The following is a 15,237-nucleotide window of genomic DNA, read 5'->3' as shown; positions in this document are numbered from 1 at the left end:
AAAAATGCATGTAGCAGTTCTCCTCTCTGCCTTCCCGGTACCACCCTATGCCAATATGCCTCTTGAGTACTCACACTGGAATTCAATCATTTTATTTATACTACAAAGATATTTCAAGTATGTTTCCTTTAATAAAAATGATAGAAATTTTCTAATAAACACTACTTATAATACTTAGGGACTTTTTAAACCATGATAGACAAAGGAAAATAATCTTTGAAGTGGACATATAGGGGGACTTTTATCAAACCTACCAGTGGGGTGTACGCCAAGGAAAAGGGACAGATTCACCCCGTTCACCTGATGGGCAAGCAGGGGGGCTCAGAGGGGCGCAGCAAGGCAGGGAGGCGGCCACGCCGGAGAAATCATGCTCGCAGGCGTAAATTATGATATAAACCTAGCAGGTGTGGCGTTGTAGGCTGGGTCGGCTTGTAACAATGCGGCCCCAAGACCTTAAAGCGACTCTGTACCCACAATCTGTCCACCCCAAACCACTTGTACCTTCAGATAGTTGCTTTTAATCCAAGATCTGTCCTGGGGTCCTCCCCCCTCCCCTCTCCCTAGAACAGACAGGGTTGTGTCTGATGCAACAAGTCACAATTTCCTGATTTTTTGCAGTGGATAGAAAAGAGGAGGGAGGGGGGACCTGGGAAAAGGCTTTTTAAATGCAGATAATGGCATATTTGGCTAATAAACCCAATTACACAGTTTCTTAAAATCGTCTGGACTATTTACTTCTGCAAAAAAAACAAACAAACAAACAAAAAAAAAACGACAGTGACAGTGTTCACTGCAGAGGAATAGGAAAAATTCTGCCAGTGGCATTCCTAATGATGAATAGGGTGGGGAGGAGGGATGGAGGGGTGGAGGGGTGGTGGAAAGTTAGGACACAGATAATTTAGGCCACGGCCGTTTGGCACAGGGCTGCAAGTTTAAAAGTTGTTTTTAGGACAATAACTGCATCACCTGCTGAATGGATCCCAGGACAGATCTTGGAATAAAAGCAGCTATCCAAAGGTACAAGTGGTTTGGGGGGGACAGATTAAGGGTACAGAGTCGCTTTAAAGCGGCAGAACAGCGGGATGGAGTGGCAGCATAGCGTCACTGGAGCCAGGGAGATAAGTGTCCTTTATAATTTAAAAAAAAACCCCATTGAGGCTATTTTCACACTACGTAAAACTACGGCCGTAGTTCTCGCCGCAGAACTACGGCCGTAGTTTTGCGGGGTGGAACATAGCCTATCTTCAATGGGATCCCGGCCGGAGCGTACACACATCGTATACGCTCCGGCCGGGATCGCATGCAGCGCCGGAAAAAACTAACAAGTCAGTTTTCTGCGGCCGGAATTCAGTGAATTCCGGCCGCAGAAAGACCTGTCAGTTCACACAGTGAAGCAAGCGGCTCCAGCCGCTTGCTACACTGTGGGCTATGGGAAGCCCTGATGCGGGCGCACGCTGATGCACCCGCATCAGAGCTCTGCGGCCGGAAAGATCACCTGTCCGGTACTTAAGTACCGGCTGGGATGATCCAGGCTAAGACCGGCCGTTCCGTGACCTGGCTGGGGTCACGGAACGGCCGGATGTGCACGTTATGTGAACATAGCCTAAAGAAGCACTTTAGGTTTTTTTTGCTCATATAATGCGCACCCAACACCAGTGTTCCTGCAGTTTTATCTGTTTTATCCTATCTTGTGATGTGATCACTTGTTTGACAATTACAAAATGACATGCACTAATTTATGGACAGGAGGTCAGTCTGTCCTGTGTTGGTGACTTCCTGTGAACTATAGGATTACATTATCTGATCCCTCCAGGCACCACATCCCCACTTTGTTCTACCTCCTTGTTCATCTCCTTTCTTGTGCTGCTGAAGATTTTCAATATTTTTTAAGGGACAAGGGTGCAGTGATCTAGGTCCATACCATGACTATCTGCAAAGGTATACAGCTCCCCTGATCACACTACTACCTCTGCTGTGTGTAGATTCTGTAGTTTCTCATGTGATGTAGCATGACACTGCACTCCTGTGCATAAGACAGACTGCAGTTGTGTGACATGTGAGTGAGGGGTGAGAAGATCTTTGTCACTGATCTTTCACTTACTGCATTTAGTGCAGTTATCACTGCAAGTGCAGTGATAAGACTTTACCCCTTGGTCTCCAGAAAGCCAGAGGCATCACAGGAAATGTGATCTACATTAGGAACCCATATCAGAGAGGAAATTAAAATCAAGATGGCAGACATTCTATTCATGCCACATCAATTAAAATAAGTGTACACATGGCATACACAAAAACCTTTACATTATTTTCCAATAATAGCCTATACTGCACTATATTAGAAAAAAAAAAATCAAGGAGTCGTTCTTTAAATGTTAAAGATGTTCTCCATATTTACTTACTATTTTTTTTTGCTACTGGCTTATTAAGGCCTTTTGACTAACCCTTGCTTGAAAATGGCAGATTTGTCCTGTCGAAACATTGTACTTTTTAATGGATTAAATAATAAAACAGAAGGTTTATACCCTGGATCCCTGCCTTTTTTGTGATTCCTTTTGGTAAACTACTTACTAACCCTGTTCTGCTCTGCAGTTCTGTAGTGTGAATTTCTAGAGTCAGTGGCGTAGCTACCATAGAGGCAGGAAAGGGGGTTGCTATGGGGCCCATGGAGGGAGGGGGCCCAGGGAAGATAAGAGCCTTCTGTGTTCTTTTGCTTAACACCTTATTTTCTGCAGTGTGTAAGTGACCCAGTGTTCTCTAACATGCTGCAAAACAAAAAAAAGGGTTAATACAGAAGACAATTAGCTCTTTTCCTGACTACTCTGATAACCTCTGACCTCTGTTCTCTGAATTCCTGCAGAGGTAAGGGTTATCAGTGCAGGAGTAGCCAAGGAGAGAGCTAATTGTCTTCTGTATTAACCCTTTTTTGTGTTGCAGCATGTAAGAGAACAATGGGTCACTTACACACTGCAGTAAATAAAGGGTTAAGCAAAAGGTAGTCTGCTCCTGTACCTATGTATGTAACCATAAGATTCTGCATACACACACACATATATATATATATATATATATGTGTGTGTGTGTGTGTGTGTGTAGGAGAGGGGGGCTCCCATACAGTTTTTTGCTATGGGGCCCCATGAATCCTAGCTACGCCCCTGTCTAGAGTAGAATATGTCATATAACCAACATGGCACTCTCCTGTTCAGGAATATGACACAGCTACTAAAGGATACTACGACAACACTGCTGCTGGTGGTGAGCAACAGAGAAGAACTATTATTTGGCTATTTATAATGTCCCTAATGGTAGTGCCACTTGCAGGGTGGTATTTACTACTAGGCACTAGTGAGAAATACATAACGTGTCTCTGTCAAGCTCTGTAAAAACAAGACATGGCTGAAGGAAGTCACTATGCTGTCTGGGCCAGATGGAGAAAGCAGGGAGGTGAGCAACTTCAACCAAGAAAGTCGCCACCTGTAAGTCAGAGGATATAATTGTTTATTCTCCCTTTGCATCTGGTCAGTAATTTATTAATGTGTTGATTGTGTAGTATTGTGATACTCTGTAGACAACCTTTGTCGGATCTAACTGCTGTATGATCACATCCCTTGCGTTCTCCAGTGGCCACAAAATGGTGCAGAAATTATTTGCAACACTGCATGGCCACTGAAGAATGGTCTCAGGCCATACCCTTTAGGACTAGGGATGGTCCGAACCCGCCAAGGTTCGGGTTTGGCTGAACCCGAACGCTCGGCATCGGATTCCCGCTGTCTGCCCGCTCCGTGCAGCGGGCGGATACAGCGGGAGGACCGCCTGGAAAACTGGGATACAGCCTATTGCTATGGCTGTATCCCAGTTTTCCAGGTGTTCCTCCCGCTGGATCCGCCCGCTGCACGGAGCGGGCAGACAGCGGTAATCATTGCGGAGGGTTCGGGTTCGTACGAACCCCGTCCGAACCAGGTTCAGACCATCCCTATTTAGGACCTTTAATAATCGAGCTATCTAATGGTGTGTACTGGTAATTGGGGTATAGATAGTACCGCCTGGTACTGAGGAAACTGCCTCCTTATGTAGGCACAGCATAGAGGTGGTATTAGTTAAAGCGAATGTACCATCAGGTACATTTGCTTTAAGTGTAGCATATCAATCGAGCGGCAAAGGAAAGCTGGTGCCGCGGTCCTTTTTTTGCCGCGTCACAGAGGGGTTAGCCTTCCTTCCTCCTCCAGTGCTTCAGCCAGGACCAATGCCCAGTAATAGACTGGCGCCGTGCATTCTTTTTAGGTAGAGCACAGGCTGCCCAGGCAGGGGATAAGGACTGGTATTAATAAGTGTATTCATCTTAATATGTTGGTGTTCAGCCTGTAGTATGTTCAGGTATTTGACTGCACAAAGTGCTCAGTTTTCCTGACATCCTACTCAAATACTATCTTAAGAGGATGCTTTGGAGGTTTGTCTAAAGTATCAGCTTGTCTGAATAACAATGGTTTCACTATTTCACAAGGAAGCAGGGCACAAACTGGTGATCTGTTATTGCCACTCTGTGCACAAACAGGTTATATTCCCCCAGTTTGGAAGTTGCTGGTCGCAGGTGATGAGTGAAGCTGGCAGGCTTTGGTGTTTAGGGGCAACTTGTCACGGTGGCCAGGAGTGGTACCCACACGGGCACCTGACCTTGGTAGAACTGGTGTGAGGTGCAGGTGCAAGGTGCAACGCCAGAGAAGACAAGAGACCCAACTTAAACAGTGGTTTAACTTTACTTGAAAGCTTCAGTGCGAAATAAAATATAACAAAACACTGCTCACAGGTGCTATACAACAATATACAACAAAATACAACAATACTTTAGAAATACCTTTGAGATACACTTTGGAAAAGAAGGAAAAATGAACGCTTGTGTGTGAGGGTAGTGTAGGAGCCCTTGTCTAACTAGTAACAGTACTCTTCCTGAATGTGTGTTGAATAGAATACTTCAATGAAGAATCCCTGTAATCATGTTTAGATATCTTATCTTTTCTTTAGATACGCCTTTTGCCTGCACTAGTTTGGAGACCGCCAACTGAGGTAGTACGAGTCCCAGGTCTCTGTCTCTGGATGGAGCTGACTAGTGAAGATTATCCCAACTAGTTGAGCGTAGTGTCAGTAAAGTGCACCTTTGCTTTACTGGGGATCAGTCCCCCTTCCTTTCCTTTGGGGGTGACTGTCCTGGCTGAAGAAATCCACAGCATAGACAAGGGTTGGTCCAAGTGTCATATACGTATGAGTAGAAAATGCAGTGATTTACTTCAGAGTTGTGGCAGAAAAGTATTTGCTCCCCAAATTATAATTTGGGACTGGGTCTACTAGAGTTGGGTTTCACCCTAAATGACTGTAATCTCAACCATTTTACAGTCCCTCGGGGCAGCTAGTCTCTCGCTACTACACGTCTTACTGTCTAATTTAGGGTTTGGTTTTCCTATAGCTTAATGTTAAGGTTCTCAGACCTCAATTGATAACAGTATGCATACACAGAAACTAACTTTTAAAAGTGTAAAATAACACCAATTTCCTGCTGACTGTGAGGATGGGCTTTGTTTCGTAAGTATGGGTCTGGTGCACAAGAACAATTCACATGTAACAAAGCTACCTTTAAGTCTCCAGCTTAGGTATTAAAAATGAACATATTGAACAAATCCCATCACTTCCTTTTTACTTGCATATCAGAGAGACCTTAAAAATTACTATATTCTAATACCAGCAGGCTCAATATATTCAGCATGAGGCTTTTTAAAATAAAATACTTTCATAAAGAAGGATAATGAATGAATAAAATGAACATGTGTTTCAATTCTGTACAATTAAGTGCGTTAACTACATGACAGAGAATTTCCTGTGTGACAAAGTCCATTCAAATTCATTTGAAGGTTGTAGATTTTTGTCTGTAGCTTTAGATATTCTATTTTAAAGTGGTATTCCGTTCAAATTAAAGTTTTAAAATGCTACCTCTCTGGTGCAGAACATAACAGACTATTGTTACCTGTCTGCGCTCCACCAGTATTTTCCTACATCATCTTCAGGTCTTGCCTGAGTGGTCCTATGTGTCACAGAAGGCCGGTGTCATACATAGTGTGAACCCAGCCTAAGGCTTAAAGTGTTACTGTCATTATAACTTTCAAAATCTAAATCAACAGTTGATGTGATATAAAGCAAGTTTGCAATTTACATAATTTTTTTTTTTTTTTTAAAGGGGTAGTGCGGCTGTAAACAATTATTCACAGAATAACACACATTACAAAGTTATACAACTTTGTAATGTATGTTATGTCTGTGAATGGCCCCCTTCCCCGTGTCCCACCGCCCCCCACCCGTGTACCCAGAAGTGTGGTGCGCTATACATACCTGTCACATGCCGACTCGTCTCCGATCTTCAGTCTGCGATGTCGTCTTCGGACGGCCCGGCCGAATCCCTCCGAGCGTTCTGAGTGCCGGCTGCCCTCTTCAGCGTCATCAGATGCTCAGCCGCGATTGGCTGACCACAGTTATGCTCAGCCAATCGCGGCTGAGCAGCCGATGACGCTGAAGAGGGCTGCCAGCACTCAGGACGCTCGGAGGGATTCGGCCGGGCCGTCCGAAGACGACATCGCAGACTGAAGATCGGAGACGATCTGTTTCTGAAAAAGTAATGAATGTATATTGCAAACTTGCTGCATTCACATCTACTGTTGGTTTAGATTTTGAAAGTTTTAACGACAGTGACACTTTAAATGACGGTGTAACTTCTCAGTTCTAGAGTGCTGCACTTCTGTAGACAGTTACAAATCATGCCAGACTTTAATAGTTGTGATAAAGAAAAAAATAGGTGCTGTGACAGACGGTAGCAACCATATGCATGTTATTATGACTAGTCTTTCCCACTCCTAATTTAATCCCTGACGTAGCAATCCTACTCCTGCTGGTATATTAAACACATGCTTTCTGTGATTATTAATAGTGCTTTGTTGTTTCTTTCTTTCAGATTACTTTTTTAATCTTCCAGATTGACAGCACTTTCCAAAACCAAAGGAAAACAAAAGAAGCAAATGAAAGAAGTTAAAGTACCATCTGTTAAAAAAAAAAAAAAAAACCTGCTGCAGGGGCTGGATAGATATTTTTAAATCCCATGTTCTTTCTGAAGACTCCGCACTATTAGGGGCAAGACAAGATTTGCCTGTGTTCAAGGCTGTTGTTTCAGTTTGGTTTATGAAGATCAATATGATAATTTTTTTATATAGAATAATGCTTTGAAACGCTTCTTTTTTTTAACCTTTCTAAACCATTTTTTTTATATGTTCCTAGGTCACGACCTTAGGCCTTATTCACACGTTCTGCAAATTGGTTCGTGATTGTGTGATTTTGTGTACCACAAACAAATAGGAATGTCTTAATGTGCATTGAAATTGTGGCCGTATTAGCCCATTGAACTCTGTGGGAGCTGTGATTTCTACGGATGTTATGGATGGCACATCCGTGATGTCCGTTAAAATCTTGGATGATAACGTCAGCAGGATGTCACATGACCTTCAGGGCTGTGCTTAAAGTGACACTGTCACACCCTTTTACCATTATGACTTCTCTACAAGGGTAAATTTTGCAGTTTTCATACCTTATTTTATATCATACATTATGGTGCTTGTTCCAGTAAAAAGTGATCTTTTATCATCTGTGGATTGTGCTATCTGAGCGGGGCTTCATGTCCAAAGCGCCACTTAGCCTCGCCCACAATGTAACCGTTGGCCCCATCCCTGTGATGTCATCGGTTCATAGGCCCCATCCCCTCAGCGGTCATTGGTATGGGACAACTTAGAGGGGGTGGGGCCTAGACCTTTAGGCTGACCTGTTCCAATGGCCGCTGAGGTGCGTAGGCCCTCTATGCACCGATGATATCACGGGGCGGGGCCAATGTTGACGTTGTCGGCGGGGCTAAGTGTTGCTTCGCCTGTGTAGCCCTGCCCAGATAGCGCAATCTGCAGATGATAAAACATAAAACTTTTTACTGGAACAAGCACCATGACCTATGATATAATATAAGGTATGAAAACAGCAAAATTTACCTTTTATACCTGGGTAGAGAAGTAATAATGCTAAAAGGGGATGACAGTGTCACTTTAAACCAGGAAGCAGAGAAGAAGAGCACATGTGCAAAAATTTATTCTGCTTTTCCAGCCCAGCCCCTGTCTCTGAGACAAGCGAGTAGGGGCCTATTTTGACAGAGATTAACTTATTTGCGCCTGGGGAGATATCTGTTCACAAATATATGAAGAAGAGTAGAGAACAGCTAGTTCATGAAAGAGGAGATGCATAAGTCGTGTTTTTAAACCATTAAATCTGTTAATTTTATTTTTGCACATGTTGGAGTTTCATACTGGTAATGTAAGGATGGCTGGATAGCAGTTACAGGATTGATTAATATAATAAAGTGATGCTCTAACGCAATGAAATAATCCAGAACTTTAGTTATATATTATTAAACACTTTATTTGTTTCGTTTCTTTGCTTTTCAGTAGAATCAAGTCACAGTGGCAGCCCTGCTGCGACCAATTTAAATGGGAGATTCCTCATGTGCCATGCAGAGGAAGCGGAAAAGGGCCCAAGAAACGCTATTACTATACGAACCAGCTAATGTTTCTAAAGGATGTTGTGGAACCAGGCCCGTAAGTATTTTTAGAACTTTTGCTAGTGAGCATGGTAATATGTAGTGGATTGATGGTGGTGTGTCTGGGCGCATGGAAATGTGCATATTCCCATTTATTAAATTTTTTTTTTTTAAGTTTTAAATAATTTACACAGAACATTCAGCAATCTTAAACCATCAGATGGGGAATCCGAATACAACAAAGCATCTAAGCAGAAAATAGGGAGGTTGAGGAGGAGCAAGAAGAAATACCAACACTGTGGTGGAGGAAGACAAAGACGGTCCCATATAGCAGTATCAAAACCATGATTGATGTCCAGTTAAAATTGAAGACAAGTAGCAGATAGACAGGCAGAGGACCAGTAGCAGACCGGTAGAAGACAGGCAGAGGACAAGCCGCAGGTTTCTTTTGTTTGTTATTTTTTTTATTTTATTTCACACAACAGGTTCTGGAACTATTGAAGAAGAGGGGAGAACTCACCAGGAACCAGAAAATATTGGCAGGGCTTGCTGAAAGTTTGGATAAAATACATCCTACCAAGCAAGCGAGTTCCTGTCTTTAATTGGGGTGATGCAGACCTATAAAGTGCATTCAGACCCATCCCAATTATGTAAAATAATTGACACTTTTAAATACAGAGACCACCCCACCAACACTCCCCCCCCCCCAACATTCCCCCCCCCCCCCCCACCACTCCAACAACACTAACGACCGTTCCAAAACCAGACTTTGAGGCTATATGGCACAGGAGTTGGATCCAGACAGGATTGCCTGTAAGAGAGTTTATTTTCTCCCCCCCCCCACACCCCTGTGGGCTCCTATATGTGGGATCTGTATAGTGTGTACATGTTGTATATTTTTTTATTTAAAAGTTTTATTTAACATCTAAAGAAAGGATTTTTTTGTTTAAAAAAAAGTTAAGCAATCTTAGTGATTTCATTAATTAAACACTACCATTTTCAAACATTGAAGAAGGAGTCAGCAGATTTGCCCTACCCAGAACTTTGACATTGACATTGGTCATGCCCCTAGCAGCAATGACCAGCCAGATCTCAGTGCCAAATATGGGGTACAGTTCTTGCTGGACATAGCATTTCGCTGGTGAGCAGGGTGATTCTAAAAACCACATTTCAAGTGAGGAAGAAACTTCAATTAGGTCTTTATTATAAGAAAACTGCCACGTACTGACTTGGTTCTGGTAAAAAGGAAGCTTGTCAATCCCTATACAGTCCAATAATCGAAAGGATACCAGAGATACAAGATATAACAACTTTACTATCCAAACATGAACGGTAAAACCTTTTTCACCACTAGTGCATGTTCAGACCATACATGATCATTGTAAGGCGGCACAGTCTCTTTTCATCTCGCTCAGCCGAGCTTCTCATGGGACATCCAACCGGAGGTATTCAGCGTCAGCCGACGCTGCTAGGTCTGCGACGTTCTGCGAGTTCTCGAAACGTCGCAGACCTAGCAGCGTCGGCTGACGCTGAATACCTCCGGTTGGATGTCCCATGAGAAGCTCGGCTGAGCGAGATGAAAAGAGACTGTGCCGCCTTACGATGATCATGTATGGTCTGAACATGCACTAGTGGTGGAAAAGGTTGTACCGTTCATGTTTGGATAGTAAAGTTGTTATATCTTGTATCTCTGGTAAACTTCAATTAGGTATCTGGGTTTTGACTTGTGGGCAAATATGAAGCCTTGGCATGCAAGACAAATGAGAGAGGGAAAGATGAAGCAACAAGAAGGGTAACACCAGAATAAGGAGAGAGGCCATAGAGCAAAAAAAACCAAGTAACTCTACTGGCAAGAAGTTGCATGCAACTTGGTGTTGGTGTGAAAAAGTGTTACCCAAGGAGCCCACACTGACAGTATTTAAAGGGGAACTCCAGGGAGAGGTTAAAAAAATTAAACTTCTGCAGAAGCATAAAACATAAATTACCTATTTATTCCAGTTTTGAAACTACCCAAAATCCTTTTGTTTTGGGGGGGTTTGTTCTTTTTTGTGTTTCTGCACTTCCTGGTTGAGCAGTTGTACACAGTACTACAGGTTCCAGAATGCAATGCTTTCCCTCAGCTGTTCATCACAGTCCCCCACCCTGCCCATTCCCCGCCCAAATCTGTTGCAGAACATCTAGGCTGTGTTCACACATTGCAGTTTCATTGTGTTACTGAATTATTTGCAGTACTTTATCATTTCATTGTTGTGCCACCCACACAGCACGCTGTGTTCTGTAACGCTAATATTGGAATAAAGTAAAGAACTTTTTGATTTTTTTTTTTTCATTTCCATGCACATATTATGATCAAGCATCTTTTATCTTTGAAGTTGAGCCCCACAATAGGGCTCTGATCCTCTCTGCCTTTAAGCATCATTCACTTGTGTTACTGCATTATTTTTGTGAATACGCTGCAGTACTGCAATGACACTCCAACATGTGTGCACACAGCCCTAATTTCACTGCACACTTCTGCACAATCATCCAAATCAGTGCAACACCTGCTTCTGGCTGGTCAGAGATGGTGAATCACTCAGCCAGCCAAGCCTCCTGTGACATCACGCCCTGCCCCCTGTCATCAGCATCATCAGCCTGATCTCAGAAAACACACACAATGTGAGACAGAGGCATGGAAGATTTGTCTCCTAAGGGGGGATAGCAGAAGGAGCAGGAGACAATGTGAATTGGCACAGAGGCTATTTTTCTTCACTTCCTGGATCTCAAACAGCTACCAGCGTGGCAGGACCATACAGATATGGTAATACATTATATAGACACATCTATATAGCTTTTAATGTACTTTTAATAAAAAACAAGTTTTCCTTATCTGGAGTTCCCCTTTAACATGTCAAAAGGATTGCCAGCTAACAACTTCCTCTAACCTACAAGTATCTTCCGTCTTCTCAAACTAGAGCAGTGTTTCCCAACCGGGGTGCCGCACCACACTGGGGTGCCGGGAGAACCCACCAGGGGTGCCGCAGGATCCCGGTGGGAAATGTGCACTGTCTCTTTAAGCCAAAGCTGGCATCCCTTTTCTCTTAAAAAAGGCATCCCAAAAGGGCAGTTTTTACGTCTGATGCACAATTGCTCTTTGCGCTCGGACTTTAAAAACTGGAAAGGGGGTACCCAAATAGGTTATCAATCAGGCTATGGAAGTAGCTTCTAGCACAGAGTAGAGGTAGACTGCAGTCCGTGACTTACTAGCGAGTACCCTACTCCTGATCACATGACTGTGACGTATAGGGGACAATCCGAAAGTGATAACTGGGAGATTGGACGCTATGTGGGATAATTGAATACCGGAGAAATATTGATATCAGGTGTGTACCAGTAAGGGGACGCCATACATGTGGCAGGCACCATATGTGCAGCTTCTACCTTTCCGCTATTTCTGTTTGTGGCACTGCGACATCTGCTAGATCCCCTGATGATTCCCCCAACAGGAGATGAAATGCATTGGGACACAGCCACGTGTATTTATTATGGTTTAACTAGGGACCCTAGGAGTGAGTGTGGCAGAGTCGCCCTTATTAGGGCGGGGGCTCTGTCTGGAGGGACAGAACAAATAGGGTGTAATAGGATAGTGTCAGGGACCGGCTGTCCTATCTCCCATACAGGGTGCACCCTATGGTGTCTTCTACCTATATATCTATCAGAAGACTTCAGCCGCCTGCCGTGGAATACATTCAAAATAAAAGACAACCCCTGTGATTTGAATGGTCTGCAACCACTCCAGCATATTCCGACTCATCAGTCACCGTTGAACGGTAAGAAAAACATCTTCCTACAGTAGTTTACTTATTTTTGTATCTGTCTGGTTATTTCTTTTGGTTACATATTTTAATGCGAGATTATTAAAAGTTACATTTTAGGTGTTTATATTTAATACTCCACCTCAGTGAATTTTGTGACAACATAGTGAGAGTATATTGTGGTATTGTTTTTGGATTTATAGTATCTCTTTAAGCATCCCTAGAAGCTGCGGATGCGCAGCTTCTAGGGATGCACAGATTGCTTTGATGTTCCGCCCGCACTGTGAGCGGGCGGAGCATTAAAGTGAGCATAATGTAGGAGCAGGACCTGTCAGCATCCTGCTCCTACATTCACACCCATAGGCCGCCGACACTTTATGCCAGCAGCCTATGGGACGCCGGGACGTGACCTCTCCGGCAGGCGTGATGATGTGACGTCATTACACCTGCCGGAGGTTCTGTCCCCGCGGCTCACAGGATGGAGCACAAAGAGGAAGAAGAGCTGCTCCCTGCAGGCACACAGCCCGGATTAGGTGAGTAGGATGTTTTGTTTTTTTTTTAGGGAGAGAGCAGGGGGTATTGTTATTGAATGGAGGAACATCTGATGGTATTCTTATTGAATGGGAGCACCCCTGTGGGCATTTTTATTGAATAATAGCACATCTGGGGACATTATTGTTGAATGGGAGCACATCTGGGGACATTTTTATTGTATGGGGGCATTATTATTGAATAAGAGCACATCTGGGGGCATTATTGTTGAATGGGAGCACACCTGGAGGCATTATTGTTGAATGGGAGCACATCTGGGGGCATTATTGTTGAATGGGAGCACACCTGGGGGCATTATTGTTGAATGGGAGCACATCTGTGGACATTATTATTGTATGGGGTCATATCTGGGGGCATTATTAATGTATGATGGTACACAGCAAAGGGCATTATTAGTATATGAGGGCACAGCAGGGGGACCCTACATACAGGGGGCAACCCACATTCCTACTTGCTTTACTGCACATAACACCAAACAGTAGTTACAATGGGAGCCTAAAGGAGGGAGAAAGGAAAGGAAGTTGCTTGGAATGTGCAGAGCCTAAGATGTCTGTCTCGCAGGTTCTGAAGAGATGAAATGTAGCTAAAAGAAATCTGGGCTGGGTCGGATGGAGAGGAAAAGGAAAAGTGACGCCTCAGATCAAAGAAGACATCACCTCTGAGTCGCTGTATGACGGTTTTCTTATTTTGTAGAACATTATCGAGTAGGGGTGCCCCGAGGTAATTTTTTTTCCAAGGGGTGCCCCGAGGTGGAAAAGGTTGGGAAGCACTGATCTAGAGGGATATAGGGACAGGTCAGGTGACCTCCAGAATAAGTGGATTAGTAAATTGGCGACAGCCAGCAATTGAGTAATTAGGGAGTGTCTACCAGGGCACTAGTCTGGGCAGGTGCCCATAAAAAAACTAACTCAGGTGTGATGATAAGGGTGGGGGAAGGTAATTTAGCAATATCATCTGGTTCCAATAAGAGCGTATGGCACTGCAGAACCACCAAATGTGAGATAGGGAGCCTCCCTCATCTCCAGCAGGTATCACATGGAGCAATGTTGTGGCTGAACAGGAAGGCAGGGGTTGTATACCACCTTAACTTAAATGAGGCCTCTTTAAGACAGACACACACGGAGAAGCCATGAGACTGCAACATCATAAAACTAGCTTGCTCCTCTGTTAACACTCCTCCCAGGACACAAAATTCTTTGATGGAAAATAAATGGAGTTATGTGGACACAAATATCTTAAGCTCGCCACCCATGTCAAGGGGCCTCATCTACAGCGAGTCCCTAACTAACACAGGAATTACCTACAAAGAAAAAAGCTGTACCCCAAAAGAAATATGCTAAAATGATTATTTATTAATCACAAATAGAAAATGCCATAAAATAAAAACACTAGGTGAATCAGCACAGCTATTTACAAACACATAGATATCTCAGATGTAATTTGGTCATAAGCATGAATACCCAAAGGTAAGTATAAAGATGGTAAGTAACTAAAAACTAATGAACTGTAACAGAAACCAGATATACAGACAACAAAAGTACAACTCAGTGGGTATCATATTACCTAAATACTAGTTCACACAGAGCCCAATGTGATGTGCCCCAATGCACCTTTCGGCGATATACTACAAGGCCCGATCTTATATACCCCTTATGTTAGGCTCCAAGACAATGGGATACTCAGTGCCATAAAATGAAAATAAAAATCACCTGCATGTGGATCGGTGCATGTCCCCGGAGCACAATCCACCCAAAAGTTTCCGGGTCAGAACACACATGACCTGCTGCATCCTTGATTTTTATTTTCATTTTATGGCATCCCATTGGTTTGGAGCCTAACATAAGGGGTATATAAGATCGGAATTATTCATATTTTCATATAAATAAAACTATAGGCAAAGCTTTGGTGGGGAATAAGTAAAAAAAACTTGAATTGTTATCACTGGGTCAACTGGTTCCATTATTCCCCTCAAGCAATCTTACTATTTAAGGGTACGTTCACACTGAGTAAAAGTGGCAGAATTCTTTGCGGAGCCCCTGCCACTGACTCCACTTGGAACCCCCCTGCCTCAGTGTGTCAATGGGATGCCTCTCATGCTTCCGTTCTTCGCTCAAAGAATTGACATGTGTGAACAGACCCTAATGGTCACCTTCTTTATGAAGTCCTCATCGTCACTTCAGTTAATATTTACCAATCTGCTTGTCTACTTTAAGTCTGTTGATGCTCAGGGTTTGCTCTTATAAAAATGACTGTATTTCTTTGACCCTTATGTTGGCTGTGTATAAT

Source organism: Dendropsophus ebraccatus, chromosome 2 (genome assembly GCF_027789765.1).
Source record: "Dendropsophus ebraccatus isolate aDenEbr1 chromosome 2, aDenEbr1.pat, whole genome shotgun sequence".
NCBI classification, from domain to species: Eukaryota; Metazoa; Chordata; class Amphibia; order Anura; family Hylidae; genus Dendropsophus; species Dendropsophus ebraccatus.
This window is presented reverse-complemented; position numbering follows the sequence as displayed.